General features: G+C 41.5%; 1 protein-coding gene across 1 annotated transcript in view; it reads left to right on the top strand.

Annotated features, from left to right (window-relative positions):
- Positions 1–14,190, top strand: part of LOC145984305 (plasma membrane calcium-transporting ATPase 2-like) — a 621,336-nt gene that overhangs the window by 128,243 nt on the left and 478,903 nt on the right. Inside the window, 1 exon segment of the mRNA XM_083117961.1 lies at positions 4,094–4,155. The gene's annotated coding sequence lies outside the window, so the exon portion shown is untranslated.

Here is a 14,190-nt window from a genome sequence, read left to right as displayed (position 1 = left end):
CAGATGCCTGTTGTGCGCAGGATAATAATAAATAAATAAATGTTAATATGACCGCTAGTGAACAGTGAACATATCATTTACGGAAGATATTCATGCGACAAATGACTTACACGTAGGATAGCTTGGTAAATGAATGTTTGCATGCTAACAACTGGCGTCGGACCTTGACCCACAGTCGAGGATAGTGCTCTGTGGTTTTATGTTCTAACTATTTTCATTATTTGTGCTGAGTGCTTTTTTTACAGACCTAGCTAATTTTACAGGTGTGAAGATTTAAGAGTTCTGTTTAATTTCTTGGTAACAAACTTCCCTTTTGATTGGGTTTTAAAATTGCATACCATTTTTTTTCCAAGTGCCTGGTCTAGCACTCGCATTGAATGACTGATATAATAGCCAATGTGCTTGGTCTCCCACAAGGTTCAAATCAGTATCCGTAAAGGACTTTATTCTGTGAAACTGAATAAGTAAATAATTTTTACACACTGGTCACCACAAAGCAATTCCCACCTCTCTTGTGCATACGTATGTAATTTGTAAGCCATTTTCTCTTATTATAAATATGACTTGTAATTTTATTTAAGGCATTTAATGTGAGGCAAAGATGTGCCAATTGTACCCAGGGTAGATATGTATCAATGTAAGATGCACATAACTTGATTTACTTATACAGGGCATTGCCTTGTAATCAAGGGGTCCCGGGTTCGATACCCGGTGGAGGCACAAGTGGTTCGGATTCCACTTTAAACTGTAGGTCCAGTCCCGATTAGCCTTACTGCGCATAAAGTGGACTTAAAACACCAAATCAAACTTATACAGGGTGGCTACTCACCGGGAAATCCTTGAATTCCGAGAATTGGGCGTGAATTGTTGTCTCCGGGAATTATGCGTGAATTCTACGTGAATTTTTCTCCGCAGACGTGAAAAATTATTTTATTCAAATCCCATTGAATGTATATATATCTATAAATGCCCTGAGGCAATTTTTCACAGTGTAGCTTTTATTTTTATCGAGGAAGAAAAAGATAGCTGTGTGAAAAACAAAACAGAATTATCTCAATCCGTTTACTTTGTTAGTGTCCTATCCAGAACAGTCTATCTGACAGAAGAAAGATTGAAGTTGATTAGGTAAATTTGAGTTTGAAATTTTTATACAATTAACAATTTTTCGTAGATCAGTATATCCCGTAACATTTGTGACGTGTCACATGTATTTCGAGTCTGAGTATGTGAAATGGCAAATGTAAATTTTGAACCTTAAATTAAATACTAAATATTACACACCAACACACACACACACACACACACACCGTTTAATTGAATTGAAGTAGATTTTTTTGAATACATTGGAATCACACACCTTTTATATTGTTAATATATTTGTGTGTGGGTGGCAAGAGGTGGTAATGCGTAAGGTTGAAATGCAGAAAACATCTACTTGTAACCTTGCATTTTTACAAAGTTTGCCTTGAAAACTGGGAATTATACTTGAATTTTATCATGGTCCTAGAATAGCCACCCTGTTATATGAGTTAGCAGTTAATGTTCTCAGATTTTTTACAACGTGAATGAAAAGAAGAATGTTACGTACCCAATAGGCCTAATACTTGTAAATTGTTATAATATAGATAAGATATAATATAATCGATTAACTGTCTCAATTGGTAGGATTACTGTCTGATTTCATTTCTAACAAGAACCCTACCTTGTAGATATTAGCCGTGGCATAAATATAAAGAACTGCACCCAAGGGAGGTAGCAAATATGACTTCAATTATAAAATTAACCTGGTTACAATTTTAGAAATTTTATTATTGCTCTAAATTCCTGTTCTCTTTTCCATTGAAATCCGTGATATAACCTTTTAATAATGCGTACTTTTACACTTGTAGGCACCGAACTTATTTCTAGGCATTTAACCTGGTTTTCCGTTCGGCTACTGTAGTATAGAGGTCTGTAATTATCGCCATTTTACCCATCAGGAATTCGGTTGAATGACGTGGCGCTCGGAATTTTTCGATAAATGCTTTTTGTTAATTAGCCCGGCAACCACGTAGTCATGGGTAGTCGTTTAACAAAAAAGCCGAGATTGCACGGTGCAGTAAATTTAGCTTGTTTGCATAGCTAAATCTTAATTTTCTCTCGTTTAATTATATAAACCCCTGGTGTAATTCGAATTTATTTGTTCAATTTTCCAATCTGAAAATCTATATATTATGCTGTCGGATTAAAAATTATAGATACCCGAGTTTAGACTGCAATTAAGAATTAACCAGTAAACCTACATAAAACAGAGTTGCATCAAAATTTAGCTTATTCAATTCTGCGTTCATTTATGCTAACCAAAGTAATCGATTAATTTGATTATTTTAATAATTTGAGATATTCGATCTTTTTTATCAATCATCGATTATTCTAAGAACATTTCAAACTGTCCGTAGCCGAATTGTAACTGATCTATGGGTTGATCTCAATCGGTTACAGCAAAGAAATAGTATCAGATTCATTCAGTTGCCGAATCGAGTGATTTGGGTGAGTGAAATCGTATGGTCCAAATTTACTAGGTACATAAGGTTCATTTTCCGTGCAGTTAAGGAGAGAAATGAACCTTGTGTAAAAATGGAATAAGGACGAGAAACGGCCGTTAAATGTTCGTTCACCATTATTTTTGTCAGTTGAGGTTGAATTAGCGGTGCGTGTGGGTGCTACGCGGTGTTCTCTCCACCGGTTCTTTTGTGCGCCTCGTCGCAATTTGCGTGGGAAGGATATCTGTTGTATTTTACATGCGTGGGTGGGATTGTAGACTAGTAGTGGCATTGCTGTATGATTCTGTAATCTATATTCGGATGGAGTAAACCGGAATTTTTCTTTTAACGCATTTGAACAGAAGAGCATCAGTTGGGGAAGGGGCAGTCGGCTAATAAAAATTTTAAAGAAAAACTACGTTTTCACCTTTTTGTAGGCGGTTCGTAATACTATAACTCGTCAAGGAACACACATGCACAATGAAGTCACCAAGCTTTGAACGATGATCCTATTGCCACTAACAGAATTTATCGTCAAATTTCTCCCACCCTTTCATATTTTGTCGCTCTTTCACTGCCCTACACGGTCACATAATAAAAATCAAGAGGCAGTAGCGGTGATTGGGTGCAAACACTGTGGGAGATGGGGGCAACGACAGTTTACTTTCTCTTGCTATTCAAGGCTTGAGAGGCCATAGTGCAGGGCCAAAAATGGCAAACAGTGGGGGGAACTGCCCCCACACACCCCTAATCGCCGCCACTGGGTCTTGTAATGTTATTTACTTTACGTCATTTTGCTCCGAATTTAGGTCAATTGTGACGACGAGGATGATTACACGGAACTGATGTACAGATTGTGGGGAACACCCACACGTGTGCCTGGGCTCAAACCTGTAACCACCGGTGTTGAGATCAGGAGTCCATCACTAAGCGCCCTCGACTCCTCAGGCGACACGTTTTGGTACGTAATAGCACGGTAGATTGTCAGAGTTCTTGTCAGTACAATACCTTCCACTAGAATGATTTCAATCCCAGCAAACCGCTCTTTATATAGTTTCGTTCACTGCGCATGCGCAAGCACAATCGATTCATTCAGTTCAACATCACTCATCATCCATAATCGCGTTAAAATCATTCATATTCCATAATTCGCTTCGAAATCACTCATTTCCACAAAATCATTCGATTATTCATATATATTATTTTCTCTAACAATCGACTGTATCTCGATTTTTCAAATAATTAGATTATGCCCATCACTACTTGTGTGTCTGTGCATTGTTTTTTACTTTGATTAGTAACATGGCGAGGAATTTTACTGGAATGAAGAAGCTTTTTTTTTTGTTTGTCGTCGTCCCTCCCTTTTTCTTGTTAAGGAGATCTTCTACAAACGAATCAACATTGGTGAATTTAATGCTCGCAGCACCCAGTTCTTATATGCAGAATTCACAAAATCAATTTTCTTTTACGGTAATAGAAACATGCTTTGTTAAACGAAAACTATTATGTTGTTGGTCTATTTTGATAATCTGTATTTTTTAACATTGAACATTTCTTGAATTTCATTGCAGATTTTTGTATCAACGAGCAGTACGACACTGTCTGAAGAGAATCGACTTTGTTAGAAGTTGAGGTGAGTAAAGAAATCTGATAATTTTATTATTTTATTGGTTTATATAATTCTCTGGGTTAATCACAAAGATGAAGATATTTACAATTGAGAGACCAAACTATGACAATCAGTTTTTGTCACCTACTTTTTTTTATCCTAGGTTTTCATTATTTTATATTTTCTGTAACCTTCGTATCCTCTTGAAGCTTCGGCAGAAAAACACCACGTTTCTGAACCTTTTGTGTTTCTCTGCTTTTGTTGACTTTTCCCCCTTTCGGTCGTAGGAGCTCGGGACCAACAATGTGCTGTGATAAATCTTTCACTGTTTTTGAGCGACTTTTCTGCATTTGGCGACGGAAAGTCAACTTGGGAGGCCAATTACTGGAGGAACATGTTACGTACCGGATGAGGGTAGAACTATTCTTTTCACCCCATTCTAACGCAACACGTGTGCCCCAAGAAGCTGGACCAGGCAAAAAATGGACGCTTGACCACCAACGTCGTAACTTCAGATTCCCGCGCCTAAAAGTCAGTCCGTTGTATTCGAAGTTTCAAGCTGTCTTTATATAGTGGCAGAACGAACAAACACATACAGTCTACCGCCAGTTTTTGAACCGACAACACATCTGCGACAGTCGGAGTAAAGATTCGGGACTTTGTCTTTTTTCTACCGCGCCGTGTATTTTATCCTGCGTGAGTGAGTGACAGTGACTAGTTGTACGAATACGCAGTGTTAATTAGTGACCTGTGCACTGGATTCGCGTTATTCGTTTTGTGACGAGGAACATTAATACCACTATGGCGGGCTAATCACAAGAGAAGGAGGGCCTTGGGTCTTCCTAGCCTGCATGAAGCCGACAACGCAGCAGATCATCGCTCAGCGTCGCGACGCCACACCACTAAAACGCCGCCACAAGCGCTACAAAAGCCACAAACGACACATCGCCACAAACGACGCCCACAGCCCGATTAGAAGCCCTGAAATGATACCGCCGAAAGCCGCCAGTCGAATCAGCATTCCTGAGTACTTCGACGCCGACGAGAATTCTACGGAGAGAGAGAGAGAGAAATTGGAAGATGAAGCGACACCAGCCCACACTTAGATCTACCGTCTAGAAGAGAAGATTGAGGTAATGAAGCGACACCTACTGCGTCTTGAGACGACGCCGACGTCCCGCGTGAGATTAGCAGCGAGAATCCACGAGTACCCCCGGTAAGGAAACTTCGCCCGTTTTTCGCCGTCCCCCCAGAAAGAGAGAGAGAGACGATGCGAAGCAATTAATCGCTCCATTACGAGGCCGACAAGATGATCGCCGTGATGTTGAAGCGTAAAAGGAAGGTGTGTCCCAGAAGATTGCGAAGTGCCGCTACAAAGAAGTAGCGTGGGGAAGTGTTAGTGTCGCAAAAAGGACCGCGGATTAACGTCAAGCCGCCGTTTAGAGGACTACGGTAATCGTCGCTGAAACGTCTAGAACGCCGAGATGGTATAGTATACTACTGTTAATTTTCTATATGTGTGAGTGATCATCTACCCAAGCCTCCAAAGATCGGCCGTCGGACGAAAAGATACCTGTATTTAAAGTTAAAAGTCGCAAAGGTATTGATTAAATTATTTCTTGCCAACATCATCTAAATTTCACGACAATTGCTAATTCGGAAGATATATTCACAGCATACTGTTGTTTTTCCACGCTCTGCGCCGAACTGTTGAGTAATAATGTTTATTTATGTCGCCTTATATGCTTTACTCGGCAAATATTTGTTTAAAACGGCATAAATCGTGTATCTCTTGCAGAGATCACCTCTCAAGTTTGCTAAGGGAGGAAGTAAGTTAACTTCGTGCTATTTTTAATATATATTCATACATAAGTGTCTTCACCTTCCAGTCTGTAAACATGTGTGTCTTGCAGTTGATATCTAAGCCTAATGTTATTGAAGTTCCAAGGCGCATTAGTGATAATTCTACAACAATTATTTAAATGTCTAAATAAAGTGCAAGAATAAAAAGTTTACGTGTCATGCCCGTTGGCAGAATGTAATGAGCACGCGCAGATGAAAGTTTAGTATCTTTAATTCTAAGCACATTAACGTCTTCGGACGCAGTTTAATATTCTTATGAAGAACTAAATATTGCATGGTGTCTAAAAAGGGCCAATGTACTTATCTTAATGTAATTATTCCCCTGCGGTATGAGAGAGTGTGTGAATGCTTGAATGATAGTGAGGGGTTGTGTAATGTGTCTATTTTTTGTGTATTATATAATATACATTTTTGTTATCTATGTTTGACTATGATTTGTGTTTAAACATATAGTATACTTATCCTCATAACTGGTGGTATTTATATTTTGGTTCAACGTTAAGTCAGCAAAGCATTTCTGCTGGCTAACATCAATTATTATTATTATTGATTATTATTATTATTATTCAACGTCACTTTATGCACGAGTCGGCTATTCGTCGGGGGTAAAAACCGATCCGGTCACACGTACCCTGGAATCAAAACCGTTAGCTGGGCCCGACACCTAGGAAGGGGACTTCGGTCTCCGGACTAAGTGTCAAACATAGGTCATGTAACAAAGGTCCCGGTGAGAATTTGGCATCCCGATCAGGGACCGGTCTATCTTTTACCCTCGTCGAGGGAAGTACATTTTTTCATTTTTTTAATTGATAGATAGCGTGAGGATTTTTTCATTGCTTTGGTTAAACTTTTATTGGGTATTTTGTGTTTACGTGTATTCTTGTGGCGTTTTTATTATTTGTTTTGTGTCATTTAGTATTTTGAGTTTGCGTTATTCATTCTTGGCGCGTATTTGATTAACGTAAGGGCAATTAAGTAGGCGAATATCGGCAAGGGCGAATTTTCTAGGAATTATTTCATGCAAATTTAGTGGCGACTTTGTTTTGTGTGTGTGCGCGTAGGCTTTTATGTAGGTAGCAGAAAGGGGACCCGTCGTGCCCTCCTCTCTGCACTTTTGATAGTTATTTGTTTGTATTGTTTTTTCTGTAGTGCGTTTCATGTTTTTGAAGTGTAGACTTATTTTCTGACAACCTCAGGACATAGCGAGTGCTTTTAAGAATCTAATGAAATTGCGAAGTGATAAAATTATTTACGGAAACATGAGCGAAGCACGGAATTGTGTAATTTGTGGGATTGAAATCCCATTAGGGGTAATAGACCCGTTGAACGAAGCGCAGCCGCGTTGTAGTAATTGTGTTATTTCGTCAGGAATGTCAGGACACGGGGGCTTAGTTGTAAATACTGAATCCACGCCACCTTCTGAAGATCCGAATCAGCTGACCGCTTCCCCTCCGGAAGAAGTCGCTCCGATGAAAGAAACAAATGATGCATTGAATAATGGCGCCGGCACCAACGACAGGATGTTCGAGATGATAAGACAGCTGATCCGGGCGGAGCACGCAGACACACAAAAGCGAATCGAACAACTTGAGACCCGATTCCAGGAAGTGGTGCGTATTTCGGTGGAACAAATAACTGATCGTCTTTCCACGCGCTTGCAAGACAGTGAGGAGAAACTCACCGCGGAAAGCGATCGCTTGGATTCCCGTGTTGATGACCAGGACCAGCAGTTGGCAACACTGTCGCGACGGACAGACCAGACGGACGAGGAACTGGCACTACTTGAGGCGAGCTGTCACGAGGACTCGCAAGGTTTGAGAGAGCGCGTGGCGAAAACAATAGGCGAGGTTGATGACCATTCCCAAAAGATACAGGCTTTGGAAAAAAGAATGGGCAGTTTGGACCTTTCTCACCCTCAGAGACGAGAAACGCCCACGGCTACGAGGACGAACCCAGGTACTTCGACCACCAGCAATAACGAGGACCCTTTGCCTGAATTGAAAAGTATCAATGAGCTAGCGGTAAATGAGACTTTCCCCGGTTTACCCACTCGACTAGCGACCACCAGCAGCGAAGGTCATTATTCGGTACCCACAATTGCGAGAAGAGCTATTTTTCCTCTTGAATATAAAACCCATTTCAAAAGATTCAACGGGGCTGATCGGGTTTTACCGTCTGCATTTTTGGAGGGATTTGAAACTACCTCAGAGGAGCTGTCCTTAGGGGATAATGAAAGGATCCTGGTTTTGCGAGGCTTAATGGAAGACCGAGGTTCACAGTTCACCAGCAGTGTCTGGAAAGATACCCTTGAAGCTTACGGTGTGAAACCCCTCTGGACACCGTCTTACAGGCCGCAGGCGAACCAAGTGGAGCGGATGCACTGCGAGATGAACCGACTGCTGCGAGTGTTCTGCCACGGTAACCACCAGGAATGGAGCAAGCATGTCACTTCTGTTGTACTTTTACTCAATAACACGGAGTCCGACAGGTTAGGATTTACACTCGCGGAGCTTCACTTCGGAAGTGTCCAACGAAGAGATGTGATACGTTACTTCGGGTTACAGGAGGATGACCGCGACCCGAATGTCAATGAAAAAATCTTGATGGCCGTAGAGCGTGCCAAGAGCGCCAGGAGAAAGGCGAATGAAAAGGCGACGCGAGCCGGCGCCGAGATCAAGCAAGGAGATCTCGTGCTTGTAAAGAACCACGGCCTGAGCTCGCAGGTCGAAGGAAAAATAAAGAAATTATTTTTAATGTACGATGGACCACATTTCTGTAAGGGCAAACCTGCAACGAACATCTTGGATCTTGATGATTGCGTAACAGGAAAACAACTCGCGCCACAGCACGTGGAGAATTGCAAACGGTGGAACTGCTCTGAAGAGAAACGGGAAGATTGGATGAAAAGGTATCGCGAAATCTGCAATTTGCCATTGGGCACTTGAGACATTGTGAAGGAAAGGTACAATTAGATTTGTTTTGTGTTTTTATTTATGTCACTTATTTCTATATTATTAACATCATTGCTATTTTTCATTATGTATTTTTGTATTATGTATTATTTGAGCCCTGTTTACTTGTGTATTATTATTGTGAATCATCAAGGAATTTTCGTGTGAAGACTTATATACAGGGTGCTCACATAAAAAGTATTTTTCATGTATAGATTTATATACAGGGTGTTTTAAAAAAATATGTAACCTTCAAAAATCTCCCCAGCCGAGAGCGATTTTTAAGCCTACAATTTTTTTTTTTTGAAGTTAGGGGGGGCGAGATATGACAATCAGTTTTTGTCACCTACTTTTTGTATCCTAGGTTTTCGTTATTTTATATTTTTCTGTAACTTCGTATCCGCTTGAAGCTTCGCTAGAAAAACACCACGTTTCTGATCCTTTTGTGTTTCTCTGCTTTTGTTGACTTTTCCCCCTTTCGGTCGTAGGAGCTCGGGACCAACAATGTGCTGTGATAAATCTTTCACTGTTTTTGAGCGACTTTTGTGCATTTGGCGACGGACAGTCAACTTGGGAGGCCAATTACTGAAGGAACATGTTACGTACCGGATGAGGGTAGAACTATTCTTTTCACCCCATTCTAACGCAACACGTGTGCCCCAAGAAGCTGGACCAGGCAAAAAATGGACGCTTGACCACCAACGTCGTAACTTCAGATTCCCGCGCCTAAAAGTCAGTCCGTTGTATTCGAAGTTTCAAGCTGTCTTTATATAGTGGCAGAACGAACAAACACATACAGTCTACCGCCAGTTTTTGAACCGACAACACCTCCGCGACAGTCGGAGTAAAGATTCGGGACTTTGTCTTTTTTCTACCGCGCCGTGTATTTTATCCTGCGTGAGTGAGTGACAGTGACTAGTTGTACGAATACGCAGTGTTAATTAGTGACCTGTGCACTGGATTCGCGTTATTCGTTTTGTGACGAGGAACATTAATACCACTATGGCGGGCTAATCACGAGAGAAGGAGGGCCTTGGTTCTTCCTAGCCTGCATGAAGCCGACAACGCAGCAGATCATCGCTCAGCGTCGCGACGCCACACCACTAAAACGCCGCAACAAGCGCTACAAAAGCCACAAACGACACATCGCCACAAACGACGCCCACAGCCCGATTAGAAGCCCTGAAATGATACCGCCGAAAGCCGCCAGTCGAATCAGCATTCCTGAGTACTTCGACGCCGACGAGAATTCTACGGAGAGAGAGAGAGAGAAATTGGAAGATGAAGCGACACCAGCCCACACTTAGATCTACCGTCTAGAAGAGAAGATTGAGGTAATGAAGCGACACCTACTGCGTCTTGAGACGACGCCGACGTCCCGCGTGAGATTAGCAGCGAGAATCCACGAGTACCCCCGGTAAGGAAACTTCGCCCGTTTTTCGCCGTCCCCCCAGAAAGAGAGAGAGAGAGACGATGCGAAGCAATTAATCGCTCCATTACGAGGCCGACAAGATAATCGCCGTGATGTTGAAGCGTGAAGGAAGGTGTGTCCAAGAAGATTGCGAAGTGCCGCTACAAAGAAGTAGCGTGGGGAAGTGTTAGTGTCGCAAAAAGGACGCGGATTAACGTCACGCCGCCGTTTAGAGGACTACGGTAAACGTCGCTGAAACGTCTAGAACGCCGAGATGGTATAGTATACTACTGTTAATTTTCTATATGTGTGAGTGATCATCTACCCAAGCCTCCAAAGATCGGCCGTCGGACGAAAAGATACCTGTATTTAAAGTTAAAAGTCGCAAAGGTATTGATTAAATTATTTTTTGCCAACATCATCTAAATTTCACGACAATTGCTAATTCGGAAGATATATTCACAGCATACTGTTGTTTTTCCACGCTCTGCGCCGAACTGTTGAGTAATAATGTTTATTTATGTCACCTTATATGCTTTACTCGGTAAATATTTGTTTAAAACGGCATAAATCGTGTATCTCTTGCAGAGATCACCTCTCAAGTTTGCTAAGGGAGGAAGTAAGTTAACTTCGTGCTATTTTTAATATATATTCATACACAAGTGTCTTCATTTTTTCTGTAAACATGTATGCCTTGCAGTTGATATCTATGTTGCACGAGTTGCGTGCCCTGCCTAATGTTACTGAAGTTCCAAGGCGCATTAGTAATAATTTAAACAATAATTATTTAAATGTTTTGGTAAATTGCAAGAATAAAAGGTTTACGTGTCATGCCCGTTGGCAGAATGTAATGAGCACGCGCAGATGAAAGTTTAGTATCTTTAATTCTAAGCACATTAACGTCTTCGGACGCAGTTTAATATTCCTATGAAGAACTAAATATTGCATGGTGTCTAAAAAGGGCCAATGTACTTATCTTAATGTAATTATTCCCCTGCGGTATGAGAGAGTGTGTGAATGCTTGAATGATAGTGAGGGGTTGTGTAATGTGTGCGGGCCCAGCTAACGGTTTTGATTCCAGGGTACGTGTGACCGGATCGGTTTTTACCCCCGACGAATAGCCGACTCGTGCATAAAGTGACGTTGAATAATAATAATAATAATAATCAATAATAATAATAATTGATGTTAGCCAGCAGAAATGCTTTGCTGACTTAACGTTGAACTAAAATATAAATACCACCAGTTATGAGGATAAGTATACTATATGTTTAAACACAAATCATAGTCAAATCATATATAACAATAAAGTATATTATATAACACACAAAAAATAGACACATTACACAACCCCTCACTATCATTCAAGCATTCACACACTCTCTCATACCGCAGGGGAATAATTACATTAAGATAAGTACATTGGCCCTTTTTAGACACCATGCAATATTTAGTTCTTCATAGGAATATTAAACTGCGTCCGAAGACGTTAATGTGCTTAGAATTAAAGATACTAAACTTTCATCTGCGCGTGCTCATTACATTCTGCCAACGGGCATGACACGTAAACCTTTTATTCTTGCAATTTACCAAAACATTTAAATAATTATTGTTTAAATTATTACTAATGCGCCTTGGAACTTCAGTAACATTAGGCAGGGCACGCAACTCGTGCAACATAGATATCAACTGCAAGGCATACATGTATACAGAAAAAATGAAGACACTTGTGTATGAATATATATTAAAAATAGCACGAAGTTAACTTACTTCCTCCCTTAGCAAACTTGAGAGGTGATCTCTGCAAGAGATACACGATTTATGCCGTTTTAAACAAATATTTACCGAGTAAAGCATATAAGGTGACATAAATAAACATTATTACTCAACAGTTCGGCGCAGAGCGTGGAAAAACAACAGTATGCTGTGAATATATCTTCCGAATTAGCAATTGTCGTGAAATTTAGATGATGTTGGCAAAAAATAATTTAATCAATACCTTTGCGACTTTTAACTTTAAATACAGGTATCTTTTCGTCCGACGGCCGATCTTTGGAGGCTTGGGTAGATGATCACTCACACATATAGAAAATTAACAGTAGTATACTATACCATCTCGGCGTTCTAGACGTTTCAGCGACGTTTACCGTAGTCCTCTAAACGGCGGCGTGACGTTAACCCGCGGTCCTCTTTGCGACACTAACACTTCCCCACGCTACGCTTCAACATCACGGCGATCATCTTGTCGGCCTCGTAATGGAGCGATTAATTGCTTCGCATCGTCTCTCTCTCTCTTTCTGGGGGGACGGCGAAAAACGGGCGAAGTTTCCTTACCGGGGGTACTCGTGGATTCTCGCTGCTAATCTCACGCGGGACGTCGGCGTCGTCTCAAGACGCAGTAGGTGTCGCTTCATTACCTCAATCTTCTCTTCTAGACGGTAGATCTAAGTGTGGGCTGGTGTCGCTTCACCTTCCAATTTCTCTCTCTCTCCCTCCGTAGAATTCTCGTCGGCGTCGAAGTACTCAGGAATGCTGATTCGACTGGCGGCTTTCGGCGGTATCATTTCAGGGCTTCTAATCGGGCTGTGGGCGTCGTTTGTGGCGATGTGTCGTTTGTGGCTTTTGTAGCGCTTGTGGCGGCGTTTTAGTGGTGTGGCGTCGCGACGCTGAGCGATGATCTGCTGCGTTGTCGGCTTCATGCAGGCTAGGAAGAACCAAGGCCCTCCTTCTCTCGTGATTAGCCCGCCATAGTGGTATTAATGTTCCTCGTCACAAAACGAATAACGCGAATCCAGTGCACAGGTCACTAATTAACACTGCGTATTCGTACAACTAGTCACTGTCACTCACTCACGCAGGATAAAATACACGGCGCGGTAGAAAAAAGACAAAGTCCCGAATCTTTACTCCGACTGTCGCGGAGGTGTTGTCGGTTCAAAAACTGGCGGTAGACTGTATGTGTTTGTTCGTTCTGCCACTATATAAAGACAGCTTGAAACTTCGAATACAACGGACTGACTTTTAGGCGCGGGAATTTGAAGTTACGACGTTGGTGTCAAGCGTCCATTTTTTGCCTGGTCCAGCTTCTTGGGGCACACGTGTTGCGTTAGAATGGGGTGAAAAGAATAGTTCTACCCTCATCCGGTACGTAACATGTTCCTTCAGTAATTGGCCTCCCAAGTTGACTGTCCGTCGCCAAATGCACAAAAGTCGCTCAAAAACAGTGAAAGATTTATCACAGCACATTGTTGGTCCCGAGCTCCTACGACCGAAAGGGGGAAAAGTCAACAAAAGCAGAGAAACACAAAACAATGCATTATATATTTTGTCACCTAGGATTTGAACCTAAGAACCCTATATTCACATTTCTTTGCATAAGTCATTGAATCATGAAGATTAACAAAGGGCGAGATTCCGAACACCTCATCGAAAGTCAAAGCATAAGTACACCTTATGCTCTGGATAAGCTTATGGTGTACGGTTTCAAGTGAAATCCGGGCAATTCGCCTCCACCGGAGGTCGAATCCGGAAACCCTTGATTATAAGACGCTAACGTTTACCATCTCCTTTGAACACAGAAAACGACGCCAGGAGTCTACACCGGAGCTTTTCATATGCTAGGCACACGCTTGCATGAAATCCATTTATCGGTCGAGTGTTTCTAACGCGGGAGAAACCGGCGACAAATTATCTAACAGCTCGCGCTTTCATTTATTGCGGCCAAGAGCCTCTACGACGGTATTGCGTGTTCTTCACTTACCTTCCGCTGTTAATGGAGTAAAGTTACTTACAAATATCGTTATCTTTTACGTTAGGAACTTGGCATTGCATATT

This window comes from Lepisma saccharinum, chromosome 2 (genome assembly GCF_977018435.1).
Source record: "Lepisma saccharinum chromosome 2, izLepSacc3.1, whole genome shotgun sequence".
In the NCBI taxonomy this organism is placed as follows: domain Eukaryota; kingdom Metazoa; phylum Arthropoda; class Insecta; order Zygentoma; family Lepismatidae; genus Lepisma; species Lepisma saccharinum.
Note: the sequence above shows the minus strand (reverse complement) of the source record. Positions and strands in the feature narration are given on the sequence as shown.